The sequence below is a fragment of the Triticum urartu genome, chromosome 6 (assembly GCF_003073215.2).
Source record: "Triticum urartu cultivar G1812 chromosome 6, Tu2.1, whole genome shotgun sequence".
Lineage (NCBI taxonomy): Eukaryota > Viridiplantae > Streptophyta > Magnoliopsida > Poales > Poaceae > Triticum > Triticum urartu.
Window position 1 is genome coordinate 401,806,456 of NC_053027.1, and position 16,852 is coordinate 401,823,307.

Below are 16,852 nucleotides of genomic sequence, written 5' to 3' on the forward strand. Positions count from 1 at the left end.
TACCCAAACCTGCCCCAAATGGGACAATTTTTTTACCACGGCATGTTGATGCCGCTCCATGATAGCATGCCAAGTTTCATGAATTTTAGACAAGTTTTCGATTTACTAGAATTTAAAAACCAGGCATCTCAATATTTTGCCGGCAATCAACAGTGCCCTGGTGTTTGAATTTCATTCCCATCTCTTGCATGGGACCTAGAAATTCACCCAAGGACACACATGTGATTTTTCAACCAACTTTAGTGCATTCGAGCATGTGCTTGTAGTTCAAATTTGAATTATGCACATAAAATGCCTAGAAAACCCAGTTAATGTATAAAAAAGGCCAAACGAACCCAGAAAAATTCCAAGATTAAACACAACACTCCTATTGTTCTATGTTGACAATAGAAATTTTTTGAAAGCAATAAGAGGCAACGAATATTGTCCCATCCCCGAAGGTGGTACGTTCCCTATCGAAACCATCATGCTTGTTGTGAGAAGTTCTGGTTTGTGAGAAGCTTATAACCGAACCTGCCCCAAATGGGACAAATTGTTTACCACGGCATGTTGAAGCCGCTCCATGATAGCATGCCAAGTTTCATGAATTTCAGACGAGTTTTGGATTTACTGGAATTTAAAAACCAGGCATCTCAATATTTTGCCGGCAATCAAAAGTGCCCTGGTGTTTGAATTTCATTCCCATCTCTTGCATGGGACCTAGAAATTCACCCAAGGACACACATGTGATTTTTCAACCAACTTTAGTGCATTGGAGCATGTGCTTGTAGTTCTAATTTGAATTATGCACATAAAATGCCTAGAAAACCCAGTTAATGTATAAAAAAGGCCAAACGAAGCCCGAAATATTCCAAGATTAAACACAACACTCCTGTTGTTCTATGTTGACAATAGAAATTTTTTGAAAGCAATAAGAGGCAATGGATATCGTCCCATCCCCAAAGGTGGTACATTCCCTATCGAAACCATCATGCTTGTTGTGAGAAGCTCTGGTTTGTGAGAAGCTTTTACCCGAATCTGCCCCAAATGGGAGAATTTTTTTACCATGGCATGTTGATTTCGCTCCATGATAGCATGCCAAGTTTCATGATTTTAGTTGCATGTGTGATGCAGGGCATATGGTTCAACTCAATGAACTTTTTGCGACGAGGAGGAACAAAAGAAACGTGCAGCCTGATGAAGGCGTGTGTGATATAGAGCATACGGTTCACTCAGATGAACTGTTTGTGATTAGGCAACACAAAAGAAACGGTTAGCCAGATCAAGGTGTGTGCGATATGCGGCAAACAGGTCTGTAATCAGAAATGTGTGCGAAGACCAATAATAACACACACGATTGCTCCTAATAAGCCGTGTGATTTGCTCGATCTACAATAGAATAACATGTATATATATATGTATATATAACTGAAATAAACATCCAATTACATAACTGACTATACAGATCATTCGCACACACCTCAATAAACAATTGTGTGCATTCTAAAGTAGGAGAAACGATCGTCTAGTCATCTCCTTCTTGTGACGCTCCCGCCATTGTATGTGGCTCGATCCCTCGTCTGGGTCACGAAGAAGACAGTTCCTCATGTCAACGATCCGCTTGTATAGCTCGTAGCTTGTCTACGCGTCCATGACCGCATACTTAACATGTTGTTCATCCAGTCTCTTATGCCACACACTGTGCTAGGCGTTCCTGTCCTTATTGCTCTCATTCTTCATCTTCATGTAGTAGGGGTCGATGATGGCCGAGGCGAGGTCAACCAGGGAGTTCAGTTTGTTTTTGTCGCTTCCCCAGACCTTGTAGTGACTTTGGATGTTGACAAGATTCGGGCATTTCAAGTCCGAAACCTTGAGCGCTTTTAGATCGTTCGTGGTGTCCACCGTAGTGAAACTGTAGTCGAAGTTGTTGATAAACCTGGAGAAACTCTCGCAAGGCCTTGTGGCAAGGTGGTAGTGGTAGACGAGGACGTCATGTCGCACGCACAACTGGGCGACGACAACCTTCTGATCGTGCCCGACACGACCGCTGGTATACTCAATGTCAAAGCCGACCACTCGGTACTTGTCCTCGGCAAGGAACTGCTCCATAGTTTGGATGGAGCTCTCCACCGAGACCACATCGTTCGTGTACACCACTGAGAGGGTCTTCCCCCTCATGTGGGTGTCCACTACGTGATGCGTGGTGAACTGCCCGCCGTTGTCATCGTCGGCCGTTGGGAGCGCCATTGGAGCCACGGGGAGTGCCATTGGAACCGCTGGATGTCCTCTCTGTATGTGTCCTCGTGGGTGTGCTTATTGTGTCATGTGAGACGAGAGATGAAGGTAAATGGCCGTAGGAATAAAAGGGGGCCGGGCATTGTGGATTCTCGGCGCGTCCGCATGGCAGTTTTGCAGTGGGTAACTACATCGTCGCGCCACGCCCGGCGCAACCGCTTGCACACGAATGTGCATGCTCGTGTGTCAGCCCCAAACACTGGTAGCACGCGTGGAGGGACAAGGGCAGAGCACCCACAGGGACGCGAGAGTAGAGCGTGCATGGCGGGACACGAGCAGAGCGCGCCGCGGCCGCCTGAACCACAAGCAACCACACACATAGAGCAGTTGAACAGGCAGGAAATGGTTTACAAGCCGGCCAACAGTTGCGTCGCTGCGTAGAGAGCGACCGTGTGCTACCACCTCCATCTAGTCTATAGTCTCCTTTATATTATGTGCCATACTTTGCCCTCAAATTTAACCGACAAAATGCATGTTTTAAAAAGTATATAATTGGAAACTATGTTCAAATACAAATCCAACTATATAATCTTTGGCGACATGCATTCGTATTTTATTAGTTAAATCATACTTATAAACCAAGATGGTGGTATAGTAGGTAATTAAATCGCAAACATTTTTTATTAACCGTATGTGTACGTGGCCTTTCGTCCTCCTCTCGCACGTCTTGTCACCCCGCTGCCACAGACGGCTTACGGCGCAAGCTTGTGCAGTGCGCGGGGGCGTTCTTTTGGCCAAACGGTGGCGCCAATGAATCGTCGGTGAGACCATTCCCGCGCAACCTCGCAGGTTCCTGCGCAAGCTTCCCGCCCGACTCGGTGAAATCCCGCAAAATCCCAATGCTTAACGGCTTGCAATATAAACCCTCACGGCCGGCGAGTCCTGCGTCGCATTTTCCCATCCCTCCCTGTAGCTTATCTCGTCTGCTTCTCCCACAATCGCCAATGACACTGGTCCGTCGTCATCGCTCAGCCACTCCGCCGTCATCAGAGGACAGCTCCAGCTGGGAGGCTACACCTCGGCGGCGGCGCAGTCCCCGGCATAGTGTAGTGCGCGTGGCATCCCTGTTGGGTGTGCGCGGAACACCCACCATATGCTCTGCCTCCGGTGCCCGTCGGCAGCTATTGCCGGCTGCCGTTGCCGCCACACCACCGTTAAAAGCCAGGGCCATCACGCGCTCCGCCGCTGCGGCCCGAAGGCGGGAGGTGGCCGTCATGGCCTCCACCCCACTGCCGGCCACTGTGGCCATCACCCGCTCCACCACCGCAGCCCGAAGGCGAGAGGTGGTGGTCGTGGCCGCCAACCCGTCGCCGTCCGCCGTGGCCGCCAGCTGTCGGTGTCAAAACCGGCGGATCTCAGGTAGGGGGTCCCGAACTGTGCGTCTAAGGTCGACGGTAACAGGAGACAGGGGACACGATGTTTTACCCAGGTTCGGGCCCTCTCTATGGAGGTAATACACTACTTCCTGCTTGATTGATCTTGATGGATATGACTATTACAAGAGTTGATCTACCACAAGATCGTAATGGCTAAACCCTACAAGTCTAGCCTATATGACTATGGTAATGAGTATCTGTCCTTTCCGGACTAAGTCCTCTGGTTTATATAGACATCGGGAGGATCTAGGGTTACACCAGGTCGGTTAAAAGAATCTACATATTTGGTTGCCAAGCTTGCCTTCCACGCCAAGGAGAGTCCCATCTAGACACGGGTGCATTCTTCGGTCTTCGTATCTTCATAGCCCATCAGTCCGGCCCATGGCTAACAGGCCGGACGTCCGAGGACCCCTTAGTCCAGGACTCCCTCAGTAGCCCCTGAACCTAGCTTCAATGAAAAAGTATCCGACACGTAGATCTGTCATCGGCATTGCAAGGCGGGTTCCTCCTTCCGATCTGTACCCGAAATAGTCTTCAGACGTATCGATGTGTCCGGATCTGTAATACACACCCCACACAACCATAGAGAGAATATAATACTTCACGAATCCAATCCACTGACAACTATTTGTAACATGATATCACGTCTGTCCGATCATAATTTCGAACCGTTTTCCGTCTGCTGCTCCACGTTTTGAGACGCGGTTGCCATTGGCACGTCTTGTCAAAGCAGAGATCGTTGTTGGATTTCGGGTTCCGGCAGACCCTTGAGGTTCGAACACTGGGGTGCGTGCGGAGATCTCTCCCCTACCGATCTACGTCCAATCTCCTCATGTGATTTGGGCTGGAAACAACGAACAACACAAGGGACACAAGATTTATACTGGTTCGGGCCACCATTGTGGTGTAATACCCTACTACAGTGTGTGGTGTGGTGGATTGCCTCAGGGGCTGCTGATGAACAGTACAAGGGAAGAACAGCCTCGCGAGAGGTGTTATTGAGCTGGTGCGATGAACTGCTAGGGTGAGTTCAGTCGCCTCTCTCTCTCCCTCTCTGCTGGGGTTCTACCAGATCTCTAGCCGTCTGGGTGTGTTGATCCCTCCGGGTGTCCCTCTACTCTGTGGTGGCTAGCTCTATTTATAGAGGCCCTGGGCCTCTTCCCAAATAATGAGCAGGAAGGGCGCCAACAATTGGCCATTTTGAAGGGGAACATCTAGTACAAGTTATCCTGATCAAAGGTGGTCTTCGTCTGCCAAAAGTACTGGTGATGACGCCGTCTTGGGCTCCACGGTGACCTCCGTCCTACCGCTCTGCTGGTCTTGGTCTCGTTGCACCAGAATGGCAACCTTTGCCCGATGCCTTGGCCTGTGCTTGCCCCCTTTGCACCAAAGGGGAAACAAGGACACTACGCAGGCCGGCGCCCGCCTGGCGCCCGCCTGGTCTCGGTCGTCATGGCTTGCGTCACGGGTTCCTCGCGAGGTACCCCTGCCTTGATCTCTCCGCCTCCTCGCGAGCCTGCCTGATGAGGCTGCCTCTGAGGAAGCTTCCGGTCGTCCGTCCCGCGAGGCTTGGCCCCTCGCGAGGGTCTTGAGCTTGTGCTGATGAAGATGGGCCGTGCTGGGCCCCCACTTGAGCCACGCCGGAGGCCGCAGGCAGGCAAGTCTGGGGACCCCGTTCCTAGAAGGCCGACAGTAGCCCCCGGGCCCAAGGCGCGCCCGGGCTTGGCCTAGCAGGAAAGGGAAGGGGCAAGCACGAAGCGCCGCGGGCCCTAACAGCCTGCGGCCTTGGGCGCCGCGTGGCGATTGATTGGACGTGGTCGTCTATGCTTCCCCACGACGCCTTGTTGTGCGCCCGGCTAAGCGGACCCGTAGTTGCATATAGTTGTTCCTCCTGCTCGCCCGCCTCCTACCTTTCCTTCTTCTTTGAGCTCCAGCCTCCGCCGCCAATCCGGCTCGAGTTCTTCCTCCTCTTCACCGCCATGGTGCCGATGAAGAAAGGAAGGGGAAAGAAGCCCGTGCCTTCGCCCCGCGCACCTCCAGCGGCGACTCCCACCGTCGGCTGGTCAATCATACTCAATCTAGAAGCTTTGGACAAGGTCCGCTCCGCCCTTGCAACTATCTTCAACGAGTGCGGCGGGACCACGGCCTGGCCTGCGTCCCATGCCTCCCTTGATAGGATCGTCATAGAGGTCCGATTCTTCGCCGATGCCCTATGGGCGGGTCTGTTTCCCCCCTTTTCTGACTTCTTCAATGCGGTGCTCTCCCATTATCAAACCCGTATGATGCACCTCGGGCCGGAGTCCATTACCCTTATGGCTGTCTTTGCTTTTGTTTGTGAGGCGATGATAGGCATACCTCCTTCCGTTGCCCTGCTGTGCCACTTCTTTTCCCTGCGCGTGAGCGACCCCACTCAGTGCTCAGGGTGCATGAGCTTCTTCGTCGTGCCCGAGACGGCCGCTTCAGGGATCGACTTCGGCCTTCCTCCTCCTGAGGCCAGGTTCAGAGAGCGGTGGCTGTACGTGGACGTTGGAGTGCCCAACCCTTTGCTATCGCACCCGACCTCGCCTGCTCTTCCTCACGCGGGTTGGGACCATGAGGTGCTCACGAGCCCCCGACTCGCCTTCGTCTGGCGCCGCTTCCAGAGTTTGAGGGCACTCAATGTGACAGCGCCCAAGGTGGTGAAGGAGTTCCTCCAATATCGCATTGCTCCTCTTCAGCGCCACTCTCGCCGGATGTGGGACTTTGCGTGGCATAGAGACCGCATGCGGCTTCAGGAGGAGGACTTGGCGCCTGAAGTGCTGCAGACGGTGCTCAAGGTCTTGACTGGCGATCCTTCCCGAGGCAGCCTTCGGAGTAATGGCGTCCTCTTGTATCTTTGCTCCGGCAGGGCTGATTTTGTGAGGCAGATGCCCAGCTTCGACGAGTGGGGACTGCGCCCTGCTGGCTTCATGGGGTCCCGCGAGAACCCAGCCGCCGTGGTTGCCTCCCCTGCCGCCCACACCAGTTCTTCCTCGGGCGACAGGGCAGGGAGACGAGAACCGGCGGGAGTTGAGGCGACCGGTGTCGGGGTGCCGACGCCGCGAGAAGTCTTGAAGGCGGCGTCTCCCAAGGCCCGCCCTGGAGCAGCGGAAGGTGCAGAGTTGCGACCTGTGGTTCCTGAGGCCGGGGCTCTCGAGCCCCCAGTCGTTCCTCACGAGGCGATGCCTGACGGCGCCCCCCAGGCTGACTCCTCCAGCGCTGATCGTCTTGACGCTTCTTCCGCAACGGGGGCCGACCCCTGCGCCGGGCACTTAGGTTGGTTCCGCGTAGACTTCGAGGCCCTCCGCAAGAGGAAAGAGGCCTTGGGTGGCAACGACCGCCCCTGCCGCTTGTTGAAGCGCAGGAAGTACTTTGCCATGGACGAGTAAGTCTTCTCCTTTCCTTGCTTGTTTGCTTTGCTAACCCTTCGACTGATTGTGGCCCTTTCAGGCCCTGCCCTGCGAAACTTGCCGAGTCAGCCCGGGAGCCATCCCCCCAAGCTTCGCCTTCCTCGCTGGCCCTGGGCTCAGCGAGCTCGAGTGGCACTCCTGCTGCCAGACCAGTTGGTGGAGTGGCCCGTTCCGTAGGGCACCTCGAGCCTGCACGCCCGCTGTCCTTTCTTCATGAGTCCTCCTGGGGCACATCTGGCTTGCCCCGCGTTCCTCCTCTGATCATTGATGGTGAATGGCTGAAGTCCGTCTTTGGCTCCTCCTCCGTGGGCGGGCCGACACCGGGCCGGATTCCCAAAGAGGTCAGTTCGGCAATGGCTAGGGCGCCAGCCCCCAGCCCCGCATTGAGAGGAGGCCAACCACCCCAGGGCCCTCCGCATGCTCCGGTGGAAGAGGGTGATGCAGAAGACGTGCTCAGGCGCGCTCGGGAGCGACGCGCCCTTCGCAAAGAGTTCCTCCAGGGGGCGGCGGATGCGGTGAGCCGGATCAGGGCAGAGCTTGCTGACGAGAATGCGCGCCTCGAGGCCAAAGGTTTGCGCCTTGCTGACGAGAGGCGCAAACTAAAGGTAGCCGTCGCCCTCGCGCGTCATCAACGTGATCTTGACAACGCAAAGGCTGAAGCGTCGCTGGCAGCTTCGCGGGAGGCCTGCTCCCTGGCCGTTGAGGAGGCTCGGGAGGCAGACCTACGGCGCAAGGATGTGGAGGAGCGCGCATGGGAGCTCCAAGCCTGGAGCAACTCCCTGGAGTAGCAAGTAGAACTGCGCCAGGCGGCCCTTGAGTCGATGGGGGTGGCCTCTATTGATCGGGCGGAGCTTCTGAAGAGCGAGGAGGCGCTGATGTTGGAGGCCGCCGAGCGCAACCTTGACCTTGAGCGGTTGGAGACGAGGGAGCGCCTGGTGGCTCGGGCGGAGGATGACGTTGCCGCGCGCGAAGCCCAGGCCCAGGAAGAAGTCGATCATCGCGTGGCGGAAGCTCGCTCGGCCTTCGAGCGCGAATAAGAGACGAGGTTGGGGATGATCAAGGTCGAGGCTGAGGGCAGGACCGCAGCCCTCAGGGCCAAACTGACCGAAATGACGCGGCGTGTGGACTCCTCCGCAACCGCCCTCGGCGCGGCGCAGGCAGAGCTGTCCTCTTCCCGGGCCGAGCAGCTTCTTCTCCAACAGAGGGTTGATGACGCTGAGGCCGTCGCGCAGCGGAGTGAGGACGAGCTTCGCCAGCGGCAGGTTCTGGAGCATGTGCATGCCCCCATGCTTCAAACGCTCCGAGAGAGGGCCAACACAGCTTTGGGCTATATCTGCAAGGCCGCCGCTTGGGAGCCGCACGAGGTCAACTACGCCGGCAACCTCCAATTTTTTACCGATGTGGTGATGCTTCTGGAGAACCGGTCCGAGAGGTCCCGTTGTCTTGTCGAAGAGAATAGACGAGCCTTGCTCGGGCGTGCCTTCTCCCGCGTCTTCAGCTATCTGCAGGACAGGGACCCCCACTTTGACTTCGATGCTGCCATCGCACCCGTGCCCATTGCCGTCCGGGGCGACCTGGCGCGGTGGGTGGAGGACAACGTGGACACCCTCGTCAGGGCCTTTAGATCTGATGACGACGGCGTGGTCGTGGGCGCCAATGAAGGCGACGTTGTGGACGAGCCTGTCGTTGATGGAGATGCTGGCGGCGGTGGTGACAATGTCAATGATGCCAGTGATGCCTCTGAGGATGCTCAAGAAGACACGGTGAGTGATATGTCCGACTGACCGCATGTCGCTGTTGTTTAACTTGCATGAAGAAAGTTTGGGCTTGGCCCTGAAGGATGTAAGAGCATTTTGGGAGGGGAAGCCCCTCATGTAAAGGTTTGCAATTAGTACTCTGTTAAGCATAATGTTGCGTGTGAACTTAGCAGCTGGCCCGGCGATGGGTTAGCTGACTTGTGTACCTTCCGACCCCGACGAGTCCCGAGCGGGCCTGCGGGGGCCGCTGCACCTCGGGCGTCTTCTGATTAACTTGTGGATCCCGCGATGAAAACCTCCGGAAAGGGTGCAGTAACAGCGGTCCTGGTTGTGAACGGGCCTGGCCCGGCCCGGCTCGCGAGGGGGGGGGGGCAGCCGATGTTAACCTTGGACGCAAAGCCAAAACCAGAACGCGAGAGATTGCTCGAATGAGACTAAACACCCCTTCCCCCAAACACACGCAAGCATCGAGCTCAAATCCAACTTAAATCCAAATCGAAGAACTTGTCAACAAGGAAAGGCAAAAAGCAAAAGGCCGCATCCGGCACCTAGTCTAGTCTTCGATGTCTTCTCACCAGCGTGGAGCTAAGTGCTGCCACTGGGCGTGGGCGGGAGCCCCCGATGCCCGAGGGCAGCTCTCCGGAGACTCCGGGGCATGTACAGCCCCACTCATTATTACGTGAGAGTGTCACGGGGCGGCGAGCTTCACAGGCACTGGGCCTTCTTCACAGGTACCGGCCTTGCTTCATATCGCCAGACGAGGGCCCCGCCTTGCGCCACACTCTGCCGCCATCGATGGTGACTGGAAACCAGGACGACGCCAATGAGGCAGAGCGGTCTCCAGTGGTTCCCCCGACGACCACGGGTTCCCTACCGGGGGCAGGCCTTGGGGCACCTCCCCGACAGGGGGCCTACCTCCTGAGAACGCCTTGCTCCGACCGCCGTGGTGATGAACCCGAATCTCGGCCCCTCTCCTGCAGCCCCTGCACCCTCCTCCTAAGGGGTATGAGGCTGCAGAATTGGGGCAGCCACCCACTGCGGAGACCTATATCTCCTGCGACCCATGGTTAGCATAAGCTTGCTCCTGAGGGATGAGTGGTACCCGATAGTTGCCGCCGACGGTGCGGTCGTCGAGGTTCTCCTGGGGTTCCTGAAAGAGCTTAGCTCCTGGCTTCTCCTCGCCCCAGCCTGGCCCGAAGAATGAGCCATGATCTTCTTCCAGTGCGCACCCCCGATCCACCATGCGGGGCACATAAGCTTCTGGGGTCACTGCCTCATGGGCCTCGCCGTAGCATCCCGCATGCCATGTAGCCTAGCTTGGAGCGCCGTCTTGGGGGTGATGGCGCGGCGGTCCACCGAGGCCGAAGGCCGCGGCGTGCCCCCCCCCCCCCCGCTGGCCTGAGAGGGGGCTGGCGTGACTTGTCGCCCGGTGCTGGCGGAGGTGTTGGCGCTGGACGGGCCCTGGAGTCCGCTAGAAGTTGCGCGTGTGAGCACGATGCCACCATGCGGTCCGCCTTGGGTCTGGGGTGGGAGCTGGACGCAGAAAGGAGGTGTTCCTGAGGCGGCGGCGTCCAGGAGCTCGGCTACTCGCTCCAACAACACGTCGCGGCCGCCCTCCAACAGTGGGCACCGTAGCAGCTCTCGGGCCACCGTGAGCGCGGCCCTGGAGTTTGCTTGCTCCCGTCGGGTGTACGACGCTGTGGCCACAGCGTGGTCTGAGGCCCTTGCTGCGGCCCGCACCTGCCGCGGTGTGAGGGCAGGCGGCGTCTGGCCGCGTCGCCCGCGCCCCGCAGCGCCCTGCAGAGCGCGGGCTGCCTGAGGCGCAAGGTTGAGGTCGCCTTGGGCTGGTGACACGGCGTGGGCGGGCCACGCTGCCCAGTGGTCGGCGTTGGCAGCCGGGTCGCCCGACATCTGAATAGCGAGGCGACGGAACGTGATGCGGAGGAAGAAGGATTCCAACGCACCCCTACCTAGCGCACCAAATGTCGGATTTCGGGTTCCGGCAGACCCTTGAGGTTTGAACACTGGGGTGCGCACGGAGATCTCTCCCCTACCGATCTACGTCCAATCTCCTCACGTGATTTGGGCTGGAAACAACAAACAACACAAGGGACACAAGATTTATAGTGGTTCGGGCCACCGTTGTGCTGTAATACCCTACTCCAGTGTGTGGTGTGGTGGATTTCCTCAGGGGCTGCTGAACAACAGTACAAGGGAAGAACAGCCTCGCGAAAGGTGTTCTTGAGCTGGTGCGATGAACTGCTAGGGTGAGTTCAATCGCCTCTCTCTCTCTCTCTACTAGAGTTCTACCAGATCTCTAGCCGCCTGGGTGTGTTGATCCCTCCGGGTGTCCCTCTACTCTGTGGTGGCTAGCTCTATTTATAGAGGCCCTGGGCCTCTTCCCAAATAATGAGCGGGAAGGGCGCCAACAATTGGCCATTTTGAAGGGGAACATCTAGTACAAGTTATCCTAACCAAAGGTGGTCTTCGGCTGCCAAAAGTACTGTTGATGACGCCGTCTTGGGCTCCACGGTGACCTCTGTCCTGCCGCTCTGCTGGTCTTGGTCTCGTTGCACCGGAATGGCAACCTTTGCCTGATGCCTTGGCCTGTGCTTGCCCCTTTGCACCAAAGGGGAAACAAGGACACTACGCAGGCCAGCGCCCGCCTGGCGCCCGCCTGGTCTCGGTCGTCATGGCTTGCATCACGGGTTCCTCGCGAGGTACCCCTGCCTTGATCTCTCCACCTCCTCGCGAGCCTACCTGATGAGGCTGCCTCTGCGGAAGCTTCCGGTTGTCCGCCCCGCGAGGCTTGGCCCCTCGCGAGGGTCTTGAGCTTTTGCTGATGAAGGTGGGCCGCACTGGGCCCCCACTTGAGCCACGTCGCAGGCCGCAGGCAGGCAAGTCTGGGGACCCCCGTTCCCAAAACACCGACAATCGTGTCCCCTTATTGCGGGTTTCTCATCAATACAGGTGTAGGTAACCCTACCATGTCATTTACACAACCCTTGGGAATAGGCGAGATTTAGGGCGAGTGTGGGGGGCCGTTTGACATTCGCGGCCTTTATAAGGGGATAAGGATTCGTCCTTATTCACCCATGCCTTCTCCTTCCTCTACCCATCCATTCTTGAGCTCCAGCGCCCATGCTCTAGCTTTCCCCGCCCGAGAAAGCACTCCAACCATGTCCAGATCCGGAGGTGGGGGCAAGTGGATGCCTCCTCTGTTAAGAAGAGAGATATCAAGGAGCTCCGAGAGGCCGTATATCTGGCCAAGGAGGTCGTTCACCGACTCCCGGCCAAGGGACAGATCGTCCCTACCCCCGAGCCTCTTGAGAGGGTGGTGTTCCTCGCGCATTTTGTCTGTTGCTACCTCTTGAGCACTGCGTTGGTTTTCCCTTGAAGATGAAAGGGTGATGCAGCAAAGTAGCATAAGTATTTCCCTTAATTTTTGAGAAACCAAGGTATCAATCCAGTAGGAGGCCACGCACGAGTCCCTCGCACCTACACAAACAAATAAAATCCTCGCAACCAACGCAATAAAGGGGTTGTCAATCCCTTCACGGTCACTTACGAAAGTGAGATCTGATAGATATGATAAGATAATATCTTTGGTATTTTTATGATAAAGATGCAAAGTAAAGAAAGCAAAATAAACGGAAAAGGAAATAGCTTGTTGACGGAAGATTAATATGATGGAAAATAGACCCGGGGGCCATAGGTTTCACTAGTGGCTTCTCCCGAGAGCATAAGTAATACGGTGGGTAAACAAATTACTGTTGAGCAATTGATAGAATTTAGCATAGTTATGAGAATATCTAGGTATGATCATGTATATAGGCATCACGTCCGAGACAAGTAGACCGACTCCTGCCTGCATCTACTACTATTACTCCACACATCGACCGCTATCCAGCATCCATCTAGAGTATTAAGTTCAAAAGAACAGAGTAACGCTTTAAGCAAGATGGCATGATGTAGAGGGATAAACTCATGCAATATGAAATAAACCCCATCTTGTTATCCTCAATGGCAACAATACAATACGTGCCTTGCTGCCCCTACTATCACTGGGAAAGGACACCTCAAGATTGAACCCGAAGCTAAGCACTTCTCCCATTGCAAGAAAGATTAATCTAGTAGGCCAAACCAAACTGATAATTCGAAGAGACTTGCAAATATAACCAATCATACATAAAAGAATTCAGAGAAGATTCAAATATTGTTCATAGATAAACTTGATTATAAACCCACAATTCTTCGGTCTCAACAAACACACCGCAAAAGAATATTACATCGAATAGATCTCCACAAGAGAGGGGGAGAACTTTGTATTGAGATCCAAAAAGAGAGAAGAAGCCATCTAGCTAATAACTATGGACCCGAAGGTCCGAAGTAAACTAATCACACTTCATCGGAGAGGCTATGGTGTTGATGTAGAAGACCTTCGTGATCGATGCCCCCTCCGGCGGAGCTCCGGAAAAGGCCCCAAGATGGGATCTCACGGGTACAGAAAGTTACGGCGGTGGAATTAGGGTTTTGGCTCCGTATCTGGTAGTTTGGGGGTACGTAGGTATATATAGGAGGAAGAAGTATGTCGGTGGAGCAACGTGGGCCCCATGAGGGTGGAGGGCGTGCCTGGGGGGGGGGGGGGGGGGGGGGGGGGGGGGGGGTAGGCGCGCTCCCTACCTCGTGCCCTGCTGGTTGCTTTCTTGATGTAGGGTCCAAGTCCTGTGGATCATGTTCGTTCCGAAAATCACGTTCCTGAAGGTTTCATTCCGTTTGAACTCCGTTTGATATTCTTTTTCTGCGAAACTCTGAAATAGGCAAAAAATAGCAATTCTGGGTTGGGCCTCTGCTTAATAGGTTAGTCCCAAAAATAATATAAAAGTGTATAATAAAGCCCAATAATGTCCAAAATAGGATATAATATAGCATGGAACCATCAAAAATTATAGATACGTTGGAGACGTATCAAGCACCCCCAAGCTTAATTCCTGCTCGTCCTCGAGTAGGTAAATGATAAAAACAGAATTTTTGATGTGGAATGCAACTTGGCATAATTTCAATGTAATTCTATTAATTGCGGTATGAATATTCAGATCCGAAAGATTCAAGACGAAAGTTCAATATTGACATAGAAATAATAATACTTCAAGCATACTAACTAAGCAATTATGTCTCTTCAAAATAACATGGCCAAAGAAAGTTATCCCTTCAAAATCATATAGTCTGGCTATGCTCCATCTTCACCACACAAATTATTTAAATCATGCACAACCCCGATGACAAGCCAAGCAATTGTTTCATACTTTTGGTGTTCTCAAACTTTTTCAATCTTCACGTAATACATGAGCGTGAGCCATGGACATAGCACTATATGTGGAATAGAATGGTGGTTGTGGAGAAGACAAAAAGGGAGAAGATAGTCTCACATCAACTAGGCGTATCAACGGACTATGGAGATGCCCATTAATAGATATCAATGTGAGTGAGTAGGGATTGCCATGCAACAGATGCACTAGAGCTATAAGTATATGAAAGCTCAACAAAAAGAACTAAGTGGGTGTGCATCGAACTCGCTTGCTCACGTAGACCTAGGGCATTTTGAGGAAGCCCATCATTGGAATATACAAGCAAAGTTCTACAATGAAAATTTCCCACTAGTATATGAAAGTTATAACATAGGAGACTCTCTATCATGAAGATCATGGTGCTACTTTGAAGCACAAGTGTGGAAAAAGGATAGTAGTATTGTAACTTTTTATATTTTTTTGGGCCTTTCTCTTTTTTTGGGACAATACTCTATGAATGATGATCATCACACTTATATTTATTTACAACTCAATGATTACAACTCGATACTAGAACAAAGTATGACTATATGAATGCCTCCGGCGGTATAGCGGGGTCGCAATGATGCATGAGTGACTTGTACGAAAAAATTAACGGTGGCTTTGCCACAACTAAAATGTCAACTTCATGATCATGCAAAGCAATATGACAATGATGGAGCGTGTCATAGTGAACGAAACGGTGGAAAGTTGCATGGCAATATATCTCGAAATGGCTATGGAAATGCCATGATAGGTAGGTATGTTGGCTGTTTTGAGGAAGGTATATGGTGGGTGTATGATACCGGTGAAAGGTGCGCGATATTAGAGAGGCTAGCAATGGTGGAAGGGTGAGAGTGCGTACAATCCATGGACTCAACATTAGTCATAAAGAAATCACATACTTATTGCAAAAATCTATTAGTTATCAAAGAAAAGTACTACGCGCATGCTCCTAGGGGGGTAGATTGGTAGGAAAAGACCATCGATCATCCCCGACCGCCACTCATAAGGAAGACAATCAATAAATAATTCATGCTCCAACTTCTTTACATAATGGTTCACCATACGTGCATGCTACAGGAATCACAAACTTCAACACAAGCATTTATCAAATTCACAACTACTCAACTAGCACGACTCTAATATCACCATCTCCATATCTCAAAACAATTATCAAGTATCAAACTTCTCATAGTATTCAACACACTCATAAGAAAAAAAATATTAATCTTGAATGCCTAACATAATTAAAGCAAATTACCACGCTGTTTTGTAGGACTCTCAAAATAATCTAAGTGAAGCATGAGAGAACAATAGTTTCTATAAAACAAATCCACCACCGTGCCCTAAAAGATATAAGTGAAGCACTAGAGCAAAAACTATATAACTCAAAAGATATAAGTGAAGCACATAGAGTATTCTAACAATTTCCGAATCATGTGTGTCTCTCTCAAAAGGTGTGTACAGCAAGGATGATTCTGGAAAACTAACAAATAAAGACTCAAATAATACAAGACACTCCAAGCAAAACACATATCATGTGGTAAATAAAAATATAGGTCCAAGTAAAGTTACCGATGAAAGTAGACGAAAGAGGGGATGCCTTCCGGGGCATCTCCAAGATTTGGCTTTTAGGTGTCCTTAGATTATCTTGGGGTGCCATGGGCATCCCCAAGATTAGGCTCTTGCCACTCCTTTTTCCATAATCCATCAAATCTTTTAACCAAAACTTGAAAACTTCACAACACAAAACTTAAAGTAGAAAATCTCGTGAGCTCCGTTAGCGAAAGAAAACAAAACGCCATTTCAAGGTACTGTGATGAACTCATTATTTATTTATATTGGTGTTAAACCTACAGTATTCCAACTTCTCTATGGTTTATAAACTATTTTACTAGCCATAGATTCATCAAAATAAACAAACAACACACGAAAAACAGAATCTGTCAAAAACAGAACAGTCTGTAGTAATCTGTAGCTAACGCAAGTTCTGGAACCCCAAAAATTCCAAAATTAATTGCTGGACGTGAGGAATTTATCCATTAATCATTTGCAAAAATAATTAACCAAATAGCACTTTCCAAATAAAAATGGCAGCAATTCTCGTGAGCGTTAAAGTTTCTGTTTTTTACAGCAAGATTAAAAAGACATTCCCCAAGTCTTCCCAACGGTTCTACTTGGCACAAACACTAATTAAACACAAAAAACACAAACAAAACAGAGTGTAGATAAATTATTTATTACTAAACAGGAGAAAAAAATCAAGGAATGAAAATAAATTTGGGTTGCCTCCCAACAAGCGCTATCGTTTAACGCCCCTAGCTAGGCATAAAAGCAAGGATAGATCTAGGTAGCTTTAGTTGGTAATTCTTTAATGAGACATCTATCACCCTTAAGAGTTTCTTTCCTTTTATCAATTATCAAACTTCTAGGCACAAAATCAAAACAATCATTAGTAGAAAACGGTTCCTTAATGATAGCAAAAAGATTGGGATGAATACTTATAGATTTGAGATCCGCAGTTTCCTTGCTAGAGGATTCACCCTTATTTTTAGGAACATACATAAGCTTGGTAATTTTAGTTGGAGGACTTGGAGTATTATTTACGGAAGAAAAAGCAGTTCCCAAGTTGGTAATGCTACCCTCAAGTTTATCGATTCTAGTGGAATCCTCATTTATTCTTTCAT